Source organism: Haemaphysalis longicornis, unplaced genomic scaffold (assembly GCF_048455015.1).
Source record: "Haemaphysalis longicornis isolate Haplotype H1 unplaced genomic scaffold, Haemaphysalis longicornis Haplotype H1 scaffold_4, whole genome shotgun sequence".
In the NCBI taxonomy this organism is placed as follows: Eukaryota; Metazoa; Arthropoda; class Arachnida; order Ixodida; family Ixodidae; genus Haemaphysalis; species Haemaphysalis longicornis.
The window spans coordinates 74,679,765-74,692,667 of NW_027526361.1; positions in this window are offsets into that span (position 1 = coordinate 74,679,765).

Here is a 12,903-nt window from a genome sequence, read left to right on the forward strand (position 1 = left end):
TTCTTGTGGCGTGATTGAGAAAATTAATGTAGTGAGTGACATACTTTTGTTCCCATCTGCTGTCGGTACATGACTATGGAGGAAGTATGCTTACAGGACGTGGCTGTCAGTCGTTTCATTGAAACTGCACGAAAACTGATATGAGAATTAATTTAATTCTAAGGAATTTATGGGTATGTGTCTTTTTTCAATCAAAATAGTGGGTCACCATACATGACTAAACATAGTTATCCACTATTAGACCTTGCTGGTCTCTCATCTTCACAGTAGTGGGTGGGCTCTAAATTGTTTTTGTGTTTGTGTGGGTCTGCGTGTGCAAACCTACAGGATTTCGCATGTGAAGCTCTGTTTCTCTTTTTAGACGAAATGTTTTGCTAGTTTCATTGTTCCCTGCTCTCCTTGAACATACCACTATTCAGAAAGAGCTCCGTATATAGCATGCGAGCTACTATTGCCGTGGGCCTAAATTCCTTCCTACTGTTATACAATTGATTGATTGTGGGGTTTTAACGCGCCAACGCAACGCAGGCGATGAGGCGCGCCGTAGTGGAGGGCTCAGGATTAATTTTGACCACCTGGGGATCTTTAACGTGCGCCGAAATTTCGTACACACGGGCGTTTTTGCTTTTCGCCTCCATCAGAAAAGCGGCCGCCGCGGCCGGGAATCGAACCCGCGACCTTACTGTTATACAAAGTAACATGATTAGGCCGCAGACACAGATCCAGTTACCAGGGAACCTCTGTGACTTTTTGTGCCGCAAGTTGCATCGAGTGGTCCTTTTAATTTCGCCACAAAGTAGTTCAGATTGTGGTACTCATCGCTAAGACTTATCGGGTGTGCTTGTCCTTTCAAGAGGTGGTCATTTTCTACAACTAAAATGCAGGATAGGTAGGGAGAGTGGTCCTTTTTATTGCGCCACAAAGTAGTTCAGATTGTGGTACTCATCGGCAAGACTAATCGGGTGTGCTTGTCCTTTCAACAGGTGGTCGTTTTCTACAACTAATATGCTGGATAGGTAGGGAGAGTGGTCGTTTTAATTGCGTCACAAAGTAGTTCAGATTGTGGTACTCATCTCTGAGACTTATCGGGTGTGCTTGTCCTTTCAACAGGTGGTCATTTTCTACAACTAATATGCAGGATAGGTAGGGAGAGTGGTCCTGTTAATTGCGCCACAAAATAGTTCAGATTGTGGTATTCAACGCAAGACTTAATGGGTGTGCTTGTCCTTTCAACAGGTGGTCGTTTTCTACAACTAATATGCAGGATAGGTAGGGAGAGTGGTCCTTTTAATTGCGCCACAAAGTAATCTGTGGTACTCATCGCTGAGACTTATCGGGTGTGCTTGTCCTTTCGACAGGTGGTCGTTTTCTACAACCAATATGCAGGTTAGGTAGGGAGAGTGGTCCTTTTTATTGCGCCACAAAGTAGTTCAGATTGTGGTACTCATCGGCAAGACTAATCGGGTGTGCTTGCCCTTTCAACAGGTGGTCGTTTTCTACCACAAATACGCAGGATAGGTAGGTTCAATAGGAGTTTATTGGCATAACTTCCATACAGCTGAGAGCCAGAGGCAGCCAAAAGGCAGGAGCCTATACACCATAGTGCTGGCTGCCTTCTCAGCTGTATGTTAACAATATATAGGACGTGAAAATGATTATAACATATATACAGATGAGGGGAGTTATAGTTATATATACAGTAGTATGTATACGGGTGAGGGGAGGTGCAGTGCAGTTGCTCACACATCTCTGTACCGTACCAAATCTTTGAATTCACCGACATTTTGGGCCCTCCTAGCGTCGACTGGCAAGGAGCTCCATAGCTCAGGGGCTTGGATGAAGAGGGAGTAGGAGGCACTGGTTGTGCGTGCGAGGCGCTGCTAGAGGTGTGCGCCGAGACGTCGGCGCGCCGCCGCCGACTGTTCTGGCCGCGCCGCCGCCGCCGACACTAACTGATCGGCGCGCCGCCGCCGCCGCCGCCGACGTATTGTTTCGGCGTGATCGGCGCGGCATTTACGTATATAGAATAAAAATGACTTTTAAAAATTAATCCAGCTTTGTTTGAGATTTCGTGTTTTGTTCAAATTTTTTTCATGCCTCGGGCATTTTTCAATGTCACGTAGGAGAATAATGAAGCAACAGAAAACAAAAGCAACCCTGCTCTCCGCTCATCTGCGCATGCGTGTCGTCTCTAGCCAGAGCAACGTGGGATTGCCTAACTACTCTTTCGCGCGCAAAATGGCGCAACGAGAAGCAGCGGCCTCTGCTACGGTAGCCACGGCCTCGAAACGCCGGAATGACGGCTTGACGGTCGCGTGTACTGAGGTTGCGGATGGAATCGGCGACATATCTGCAACTTGTTGCGAGGAAGAAATTCCTGGCCCCGATGTGTTTAAGATGCCGATTGGAAGTTTTCGGATTGTTCCTTTGCATTCGAAGGGGAAGTCTAGTTTTGTTTGGAAACATTTTGGACGCCTAGCATACATCACGGGGGGAAAGCAGAAGACAGTTGGAACGGACTACTACTGCAAGAGCTGCTTGACCAACTCCTCAAAGAAGGAAGACTCAAAGCCTTTCGAATCGTAAGTAGCGCTCCTTTGTTTCTCTAAGTAACTGAACCGTTGGCTGGCGCCTCGTAGGAATTGTGAAATTTGTGAGACTTAATACCGTGCAGTGCGCTCCTCAGCTGTTGTGCTCGCGAGACCGGCTGCCGTTTTCGCGACCGTACATCAGGACGCCCGTCTAGAGTTCAGAGTTCACATACGTTGAAATTGACGGTGAAATGCGCGCATATCACCTCGCAGGAATTAGCATAGTTTCGGGTTCGGGTGAGGGGGCCGGGGGTGGGGGGGGCGGAATTTCATAACGCCTACCAAGGCGCCTGCCAAACCGTTTGTTGTGAGCAGCCTAATCGTTTAGTTGTGAGAGTTTAAATAATCGCCTGTTTCCTCCGCAGCTGCAACGTGAAACGCTACGCGAGCACCGTAAGCACGTCGAACATGCAGAGACACTTGATGGATGTCCATAAACTGCAAGACGACTGCAAGAAGGCGGCGACAGTCAAAGATTATTTCCGAATGGTTCCTGTGGTTCCTGTGTGTTGGGCACGGCCTACACAACTTGGTCATCAATGACGGATTTGGAAGCGTCCCAAGACTCCACGATTTGCTGGTCAACTGCCGTGACATTGTGAAGACTGTGCACTACCGGGTCTCCGACCTGGAGGAGCTCGCGGACTCGGAACTGAATGCTGCAGTACAGTCGTTGGTCAGTTTTCACCAACAGTTTGCAACGAGTACCCGTCTATAGCGTAAAAATTTTTCGAGGCATTTCTTTTCTTCGTAAAACACATGTGTACAGGTTTTTTTCAGGTTTAATGACATGTGCCGCTTGTGACACCACAGCTGAATGTTGTCCAAATCGCGTTGGATGTAGCGGAACGATTTTTTTAATGGCTGGCCTTTTTTTAATTTGCGGTTCCGGTTTCGGCGCCGCCGGCGCCGCCGCCGCCAACAAAAATTGGCCGTGCGCCGCCGCCGATGAATACCCGGCGCCGCGCCGCCGACGCCGCCGCCGCCGACAAAAAACGACCACCACGCCGCCGCCGGTCAAAACCGACACGGCGCACACCTCTAGGCGCTGCTCGAGTCTCAGTGGGTCCCGTCTTGAACGCCGCAGGTAACCCTCCGGGATGCGACAGTCGCCGTGCAGAAACTCGTACAGGAGTACCCGCCTGGAGAATAGTCTGCGTCCGTCAAGTCGAGACCACCTCAGGGTTTGCAACCGCCTCTCGTAGGGAAGTTTGGTTGTCCTGTCTATGATATGAAGCGCCGTCTTTGACGCTTTCCGTTGAACGGACTCGAGCCGCTTTTGGAGGTCAATCTGATGGGGGCGCCAGATGGTGGAACAGTATTCCAGGACTGGAAGTACAAGGGCTGTGAACAGCGCACCGAAGGCATGGTGTGGCATGGCCCTTGACGTTCGGGTAATGAACCCTCTTAGGCTAGCTGTTAGCTCTTTTGCAGACATAGTCTACGTGAGGTCTGAAAGACAGGCTGCGATCAAAACAGACCCCAAGGAGCTTAGTCTCGGTGACCTCCTGCAGGCGTGTGCCATTGGCCATGAAGGACACGTCCGCCGGTGTTTGTTTGCGAGATATTCGAAGGTATAGTGACTTGCGTGGGTTGAGGAACAAGCCATTACGATCACTCCATGTGGAAATCTTGAGGTCGGACTGCAAGATCTGCCGGTCTTTAGTGGTATGGATAGTGCGGTAAAGTACGTGGTCGTCAGCGTATCTTAGAATGTTTGATTCAATGTCGGACGCGAGGTCGTTGACGTACAAGTTAAATAGGAGTGGGCCAATCACGGATCCCTGAGGCACGCCCGTTTTCAATGTGCCACTGACCAGTAGCACCCCGGTAGTGGACCTGCTGGCGGCGGTTTGTGAGGATCCGGCTGTTATCCATTGCAGGGTCGTCCCAGTTATGCCAAATCCTGGGAGCTTGGTGATTAGGAGGTTGTGGTTAATGCTGTCGAATGCACTGGAGAAATCCAGGGAAAGAACATCGGCTTCTTTGGAGCTATCGAGGGCGCCACTCAGGTCGTTCGTCCTTTTCTGAAACCATGCTGGGTGTTGCAAACGAGATTGTTCATTCCTAGGTGTTCGGAGATTTTGCTGCAGATGAGAGTTTCAAAAATTTTGCATAGAATGGAGGTGGGTCTAGTTTTCTAGAGCGTTCAAGGGTTTACCTGACCCTTTGTGGACAGGGATAATGTGAGCCAGTTTCCACACCTGAGGGATGAGGGCCCTGGGGAACGTGCACATGTAGTTGTACAGAGTGGCCAGAGGAAGGGAGATAGCAGGAGCACAGGCCTTGAGTAGAAGTGGGGGTATGCCATCTGGGCCAGGTTAGGCACTGTTCTTCAGTTTGCAGATGGCTGATTCAACCTCGTCTGCATTCATCAAGGGAGGATCGAGCACAGGAGTGGCCTGCACGTGAGAGCGCTGGTCCGGCGAGGGGCGGTCCCCATGCGGGGTCGGGCATGGGTTGTTGAGGGACGGTACTACCTCGCTGAAATATACGCCAAAGGAGTTCGCAGTGTCCTGTGGATTGTCAGAGAGGCCATGTACAAGATTGAATTGAGTGGGGGTGCTATTTCTCTGCTGGGAGCCGAAGAACTGCCAGAACCGTTTGGGGCAGGTTCTGGCCTGGCTGGCGATGTCACAAAGGTATCTCTGGTAAGACACTCGTATCTCCTTTTAGATGCGACGCTCAGAGCATCTTTTGTCGGCGGCCCTGTCCTTCCTGTGTGCGTCCGTTGTTGTCCGCGTGCGTCCGTTGTTGTCCGCAGCCACTCTCCCCCTCTCCTCTCCGATAGCGAACACTCTCTCGCGAGGGGCATTGGATTGGCTTGACTTGGATTGGATTAAAGTGGATTGCGTTGGATTGTGTTGCGTCATAGCCGCGGCACTCTCTCCGCGGTCTCCTCTCCTTCGGGCGCGCTGCGCATATAACCGGTGTGCCGCTCCCTGGCGGCCTTTCGGTCGACGGTTGCTCCCCGCTTGCGCTTGAACACCCCTCAGCGTCGCATCACACCAGGGTTCCCGCGAGGGGAGGTGGGCGTAATTTTTTTAGCGATCGGAGAATATGCTTGTATTCAGACCAATGTTTTGGGTCTTGACTTTCCACTCCCTTTCTGAAGAGGCGCTTGGTTTTGTTTTATAATTTCCTGATGGGACCAGTTATCCAAGGTTTAACTTTATTCTTCTTTGAGGTTAGTTTTGAGTACGTGGAGTCCTTGCAGGCTGCGGAGAACAAGTCGTAGAACAAGTCCCAAGGATTGTAGTCCGACAGAAAGTCCATGCAGAGGAACCAGGGGGCTGCGGCCACCCAGCGATTCAGAGTTTCGCGTTCGTCCCTGTTGAACAGAACATAGCTGCTTTGAGACGAAGCGTTTGCCTGTACAACCAAGGTGCCTTGAAGATGAGATCCCGATGTGGTAGGAGTTTGATAAGGGAGATGTGTCCGATACCGATTGTAGCTGAGCCGGGTTCCGGCAAAGCACAAGATCCAGGGTGTGATGGAGATTGAGACTGCCGCCATGAATGTCTGTTGGGAAGCGAACAACCTGCGTCAGGTTGGCGTACTGCATCCAGTCTAGGAACTCTCTGTGTCGTTAGTTGGGATCGAGTCCGCGGAGTTCCAGTTGATATGAAGGTTGAAGTCGCCAGTTAGTAGAATGTTCATGAAGAGGTCCCCTTGAGCGCCGATACGATCGAAAACCTCACAAAGCTCGGAGAAGACACCGTGCCCCGAGGTAGGGGCAGCTTCCCACCGCGGCAGTTGAGTTTGTTGAGTTGCGTCCATACCAGTTCGGAATTGGAGCTTTCAAGGTCTGCGCGGCGCGTAGGGGAAATTTTGTGCTTGAAAGCAATCAAAACACCACCTCCGCGTCCACGACGATCTTTTCTAAATACGGCGTATACGGGACCAAATATTTCGTGATCCCGGACGGAGTCGCCGAGCCACGTTTCACTCACACACACAGCGTCAGCGGGGTTGCAGCTCAGGTCGGACTGGAGTTCAGGGATCTTGTTCAGAAGCTAGCTTCGCGCTTTGTAGTACTGCAGGCGGAAGGGCCCGGGGTTGCAGTGGATATCGCCGGAGAGCAGAAGGAGCCCGACCAGCAGAAAGTTTAGAACCGAGGGGGGAAGGGGGGGGGGTGGTTGCAGGCAGTAGGCTTAGCGAGTCGGGGCAGGCCTTTGTCGTAGCAGTGTCGGACGGTTGTATGGAGCTCACCTCGCAGGACAGCCGCTTCCTTCTCTGAGACATGCAGGCGTTCTTCGATAGTGCATGAGCAGAAAGAAAACGCACAACGGAGCAGATAACACGGGAGCCAAGCGCAGCTGGTTATTTTTTTCCCGAGCAGGTTTCTGTTGGTCTGCTTTGCACGATGCATCTGAACGACAACTTGGGGCACACGACAGGCGCACACGTACAGAATAAAATGTTTGGTGCGCCAATTGGCCCAAAATGTCATTTGTGTTGAGGCATCGCGTGATGCAACACGTCCCGCTCGCATGGGGTAATTTCACCGCGCCAGTCGTATTCTTCGCATCACATTGTATGTTGCTCTTTGCCGTTGGCTTATTTCGCCGCAGTGATGGCAAGGGTTGGAAATTCAGGTTAAAGGGCATTTTTAGCTTTAGGGTGCTCCCAAATTGAATGTCGGCCATTTTCTTCAGCACAAAACTCAACTACATTTAAGCGTAATGACATACAGTAATCCCTCGTTATAGCGAAGTCAGCGGGACGACCAAAAAATTCGTTATAAGCAGGGTTTCGATATAAGCGACAACTCGAGAAAAGCTAATGCATTTGAGCTTTAATTGCGCCCCAGCTGTGAGAATCAAAACACAATGTATTCCGTGAAGCAAAACTTTATTACGGTGCAAAAAGGCAGCGAGCTTTGGCTGTTTCAAGCTCTTGCTGGGCGCGAGCAACCGCTGCTCTAATTTGGCTAGTCGCCGCCGCTCAGCGACGCCTGCACTGGCCACTTCGCTCTAAGCGGGTCAAGCTCTTCGTGCTATTCGATTTATGCGGCCTAAAATGCATGTGTTTGGGTTGGGACCAGAAGAAATTTCGGATACAGTGATATTTCGAGTAAAGCGAGTTCGTTATAACGAGGGATTACTGTATTTGCGAACAGACGTAGCTGAGCTTAACCAAACCACATAGACACGTCAACCGACATGCTTGCGCTTCGACATATAGCTACGCGTACAGACCCAACCACATGAGCGCATAATGACGTACTCGCGCACCGAAGTAAGCGTGCAAAGGAGTACCAGCGGCCGTGGAAGTACACGTTGCCGCGCACTACACAAACCACATGAAAGCTGCCTAACCGCGACGGCCGCCATACGGCCGAGGCCTAACGCAACAGTACCGGCTTGAGTCGAAGCTGGCCGTCATCATTTATGACCCTTAAATTGCATCCGAACAAAGATCACTCAAACTAGGACTGTTTCTTACGCGACAACCCATTTTCAATTTGGGAAGAAACGCGTAGGGAATACACTCAGAGCCCCTCTCGCTACCAACGCAGTCGGTCAGTCAGTCGTCCATTCGTACGCACGGGCGGAACTGGTTTCCGCTCGCGGTGCGCCGATGCAGTATGCGGATGTCTGGTTTGTACAGACTTGGCCGCAACAAGCGCGTAGTGAAGCGGATGACACATGTCCGTCCGAGCAATCCAATTTCCGACGCGGCACGGGAGAATATCTAGCCGATTGGATGCGCGCAGGAGCGGCCGACACAGCGGGTCATCCAGCAGCCAAACCGGTACTCGCACGCGTTCCCGCACGCGTCTCCGCCGCGTGCGGGGACGCGGGTTTTTCAGTTCATGTGTTCGACCCTTGAACCGGTTTGGCTGCCGGATGAGCGGCCGCATCGACCGGTTCCGCGCTCATCCAATCTGCAAGATATTTTGACACGCCGCGTCGAAACCGGATTGCTCGGACGGACATGCGCCGAGTTTTACGCGCTGAATGTACACAGGACGTTGTACACAGGACGTACACAGGGCGTAAAATAGGCGTACTCTGCCGTATACGACGAATTCCTTGCTACCCAGCCTTTCCGCAACATGCGCCTCATGTCTTTAACCCCACTTATCTACAAGCTCATCCAACGTACTGACAAGGGGGAATGGTAAGCTGGACAAGCAGCCCTCACTGCACAGGCATTTTAAATGCATAGCATTTTAGTAACTCACAATGTCACGCGGCGTTGGCGTGCGCTGTCGTAGTCCGCATGCGCGCCTTGTCGTAGTCCGCATGCGCGCCCTGTCGTAGTCCGCAGGCGCGCCTTGTCGTAGTCCGCAGCCAGGAAGAAATAACAGCTTCCGGCGCCCGGTTTCGAACCCATGACGCCGCGGGCGGAACGCAAGGTGCCCGGCGCACAACCGACCGAGCCACGAAACCGACACAGATTTCGATGCACCGAACGCGCCTTATATCCTTCACTCATTTCTCGTTTGTTTCGAAAGCGTTACAAGTTGTCCCGCGCTTCCAAAAGATGGCGACACGGGTCCCGCGATCAAGAGATACGACTTGCCGGCGCACCCCCTCGGAAATGCTGTGCATTTGATCGTGCCCCTCGCGAGGGGGATGTCTTTTTGTACAGAGTTGCGTACACGTCGGCACGTTTCGACTTGGAAAAGTGCTTGCTTTGATTTACGTAAAGCCTCCAGAACTTATAATTAAAAGCGCACGACGATCAATTAGCTTGTACGGTAACACGATGCGCTCTTCAATGAAAGAAGACGCTGAGCCTGCTATCCTCCAACGAACCGGATTGACCAATCGCTGCGATGAACGAGGAGAGACAGGCCAAATACGATTCCCGGCTGCGCTGGGACACGTGACACCGAAGCTGAGATCGAATTTTCCGAGTCCAATCATATGCTAGACGTCGCTATTCACCCCAATCTGTTTTCTTGGACGCAGTGGTTGGATATTCAGTTGCAGTGTGGCGAAGCACGCCCACGCATTTTTTTTGTGTGCACGTACGGATTCGCTGGGAACTGTCGGAAAAGACGAAATAAAAACATGCAGCCCTAGGAAGCATAACCGCTCCCGAAGCAGCAAGCTGAGGGGCGCCCTTTTGTTTATTTCCCCTGAGGCTACTGCCAAGAATGGCGTACCGGCAGTCCGCGCATGCGCAGATCGCTACTGGTAAAAGGTCCATTAGCCAGTGTTTAAGGTGTGGTAATGTAATTTTATGTAGTTTTCTCTAAATGATCTTCACAAACGTTCGGTTGCCTGAAAAAATGCAGAAAATCTTACGAAAAGATTTATGTAGGCTGGACTGTCACGCTAAAATGAATTTGCAAACACTGTTGTCGCTCGATTTTCACAGACAAGCCTATAGGATATTGTCGTGGAGGAAAAACGGCCCTTTTTGCTTTTCCATCACAATAACTGTGTTGACAAGAATCGTCGCAGAAAAAAGGCTTCGCAGTGATGATAAGTTCTACCAGAACACCCTGGTTATTACCGCTGCCGCTGGAAAATAATGAGAGACAATTAACATTTTTATTCACAGGGGTTTTGCATTTAGCAGTTCACATTTCCTACGACGACGTAAAGTATACAGTAAACCTAGACGAGAACAACTATGCTAAACAAGTTGCAGCTCTTTAAAAGGACCTACATTTATTTAAACAATGAGCACAGTAAAAATATAGCATGCCGTGGCAACAGCTTATGCAGCCTTTTTGTTGAAATGCACACAAAAACAGTTTCCAGGTAGCCCTTTAGACGCTGCAGTATATTTATGCATTGTGAGCATAACATTTTACCTGATATTTGTTATTTTAAAAGGATTGAGTGTTATGAAATATATTTAGCGGGGTGAAATGGGTGGGGGGGGGGGGGGGGTGCGAAAAAAACATCCAACTTTTCGAAGCTAGGGGTTCAGCTCCGTGAATATTCGGTTGGCGGTCAAATGGTCCAATCTTGAGCTTGAAATCTCAGCTTTAGACAAAATACATCATAAACACAGCGATCATGTGTGCATTCTCTAGAAGAATCGACACTTTCGAGGTGGGTTCATCGGCTGGTCACCAGCACACCTGAAGGCGATGGCGAAACTTTCGCTGTTTTTCACGGCTTCGTTGCACATTGTTTCGGAAATAACAGCGTCCACAGAGGCGTTTGGGGCGCATAAGAGGTAGCACATGAGGACGAAAAAGGTTTGATGGCTGTTAAAATTACGGAGCCCCCTGCGGTCCTCCTTGGTCCGAGCCCGCAACGTGTCCAGGGCCACACCGACAGTGGCTGCCAGATTGAAGAGCTCCAGAGGATCACTGTGGTTGGTGGCTGAGGAATCGGCGAAACAGCGTAGCTTGCGGGAAATCTCGTCACGCGCGCCCTGATCGTTAGACACCTTGAAGAAGAAGACCTGAAAGGACGCCGTGCCTAAGAGGGTCCCCAGAGCGCCGAACTTCATGGAGTCGCTCAGCTGAGCCCTGTAGACCGGGAGCATCGCGAACAGCGGAGGGAGGGACAGGGTGCCGGTACGGTTGTCGAACAAGCTGTACCTCGCGTTCTCTACGAGGTCCCTGACGAAGGTTGAAGGAATTCGATCCCTCAACGTGGCGTTGACTGCTGTCATTGCAGCGACGATGTCCAACCAGTTTTTTAGCAGTGAAGAACGGTTACGGAGAGTCAAGTTATCGAGGGATTCTTTCGCGACGTTCGTGCTGTCTTCATGGAAGCTGATGCGGAAGTCGGCCGCTTCGACGGGACTGCGGCCACTGCGGCGACTCCACGCGGTGCGTTCGGTAATTTTTCGAATAAGCTGCTCTGAGATCTCTTTTCTTATGGACGACACGTAGCCATAGTCGTCGGCATCTGTCGTCAGCAGGGAGAATTGCTCGAAGCTAAGCCGCCCCACTAGCTGCTCGGTGAGCCGGAGGCAGTCCGCCCGCGCTTCCCACTCACCGCCTTCGTTCATCCCTTTGTGCTGGTACCAGCTGCGTGCAAGCGCGTTGTCAATGTACGGCCTCATTTGCTGCACTACGGACCAACCAAGATAGTAGTGAAGAATGGGCTCACCAATTTCTCCCAGCAGGCGGTCGATCTTTCTTAGGTATGCGGAGTGTACGAAGACATTTGCATTTTCTGAGAGTCCAAGTTCGTTCATCACCATTCGCCATTTCTCCACAGGGATGTTTTGGGTGGCGTTCGCTAAATCGTGAATGGTGGTACGTTCCCTCTTGTTTTCATCGTTACCTCCATTCAGTAATGTCCCTAGAATGGATTCTTCGTTGTGGACAAAGATTTGGTAGTCTAGCAGGGAGCCGTTTTCAGCAGCGGTGTCCCCGGCGTATAGCTTTGCGGTTTCGTCGAAGAAGCGCGCGTAGGAACCAACGCGGATGAGGTGTTCGCGCGTCTTCAACCATTCGCGTGGAAATCGCTCATCCGGCGCAACCTCTAATGCACCACTCGTACCGCTTTGGGAAATTCTGCGTACACGTACTAATGCCGTTATTTGAAAACAAGCGTACACCCCCGCCGCCGTGAGTGCAAGTTGCGGATGAGGCAACACACGCGGCCAGGCCACTCCTTTGTCTTGCAGTAGTTGTCTGAAGGCAGGCAGCTCACTGACGTTGCGCACACGAACGCCCGTGCACGTCTGGTACAATGCAGCGGCCACCTGGGGCGCCGTCGGGTCACGCCATGGAACCATGATGTGGTCGAGTATTCTGTCTACGTCGTTCACGAAGTCACGCACGTGGCTTTGGTATACGGAAAGGCTATGCGACGTGGCCCATCCGCTGCAGATGTGGGCGTAGAAGTTGGTGCATGGGTCCACGGTCGGGTCCACGCTGGACTCCAGGAAGCCGTCAAGCATGTTGCACGGAGCTGAGGTGCACACCAAGGCTCGCGAGTCGATGGGTACCGCAATGAACAAGATGGCTGTTATCAGAGCGCAGAAGGCGAGCACTGTGAGGGCAACAGCCAGGTAGGCGAGAAACGCATTCCTTTGGTGCGGGTTGTACTCGGGGTACGAGCGCTGGAAGCTCTCTCCGCCTCTCCTCGGCAACATGCCGGACTCGTCGGCGGATATGCCTTCTGAAGGTGAAGCCAGGCCGCCTGGCCGAATCCTTGTTGGCTGTGGAGACCCGGCACTCCATGGCGACGATGTGGCTTGCACAGTCGAGATGCCTCCCGGAGAAAGGAGGAGAGCGTTCTTTGCTTCTGTCGACAGCGGCTGACTGTCGGCATCATCCTTCGTATCGACCGGTGAAACGCTCGTCGTGCGAGTGCTCCGAACGTCAGCAGGTCGTGTGAAAGGCACGACGAGACCAGCTCCTGTCGGCCTCCGTCGT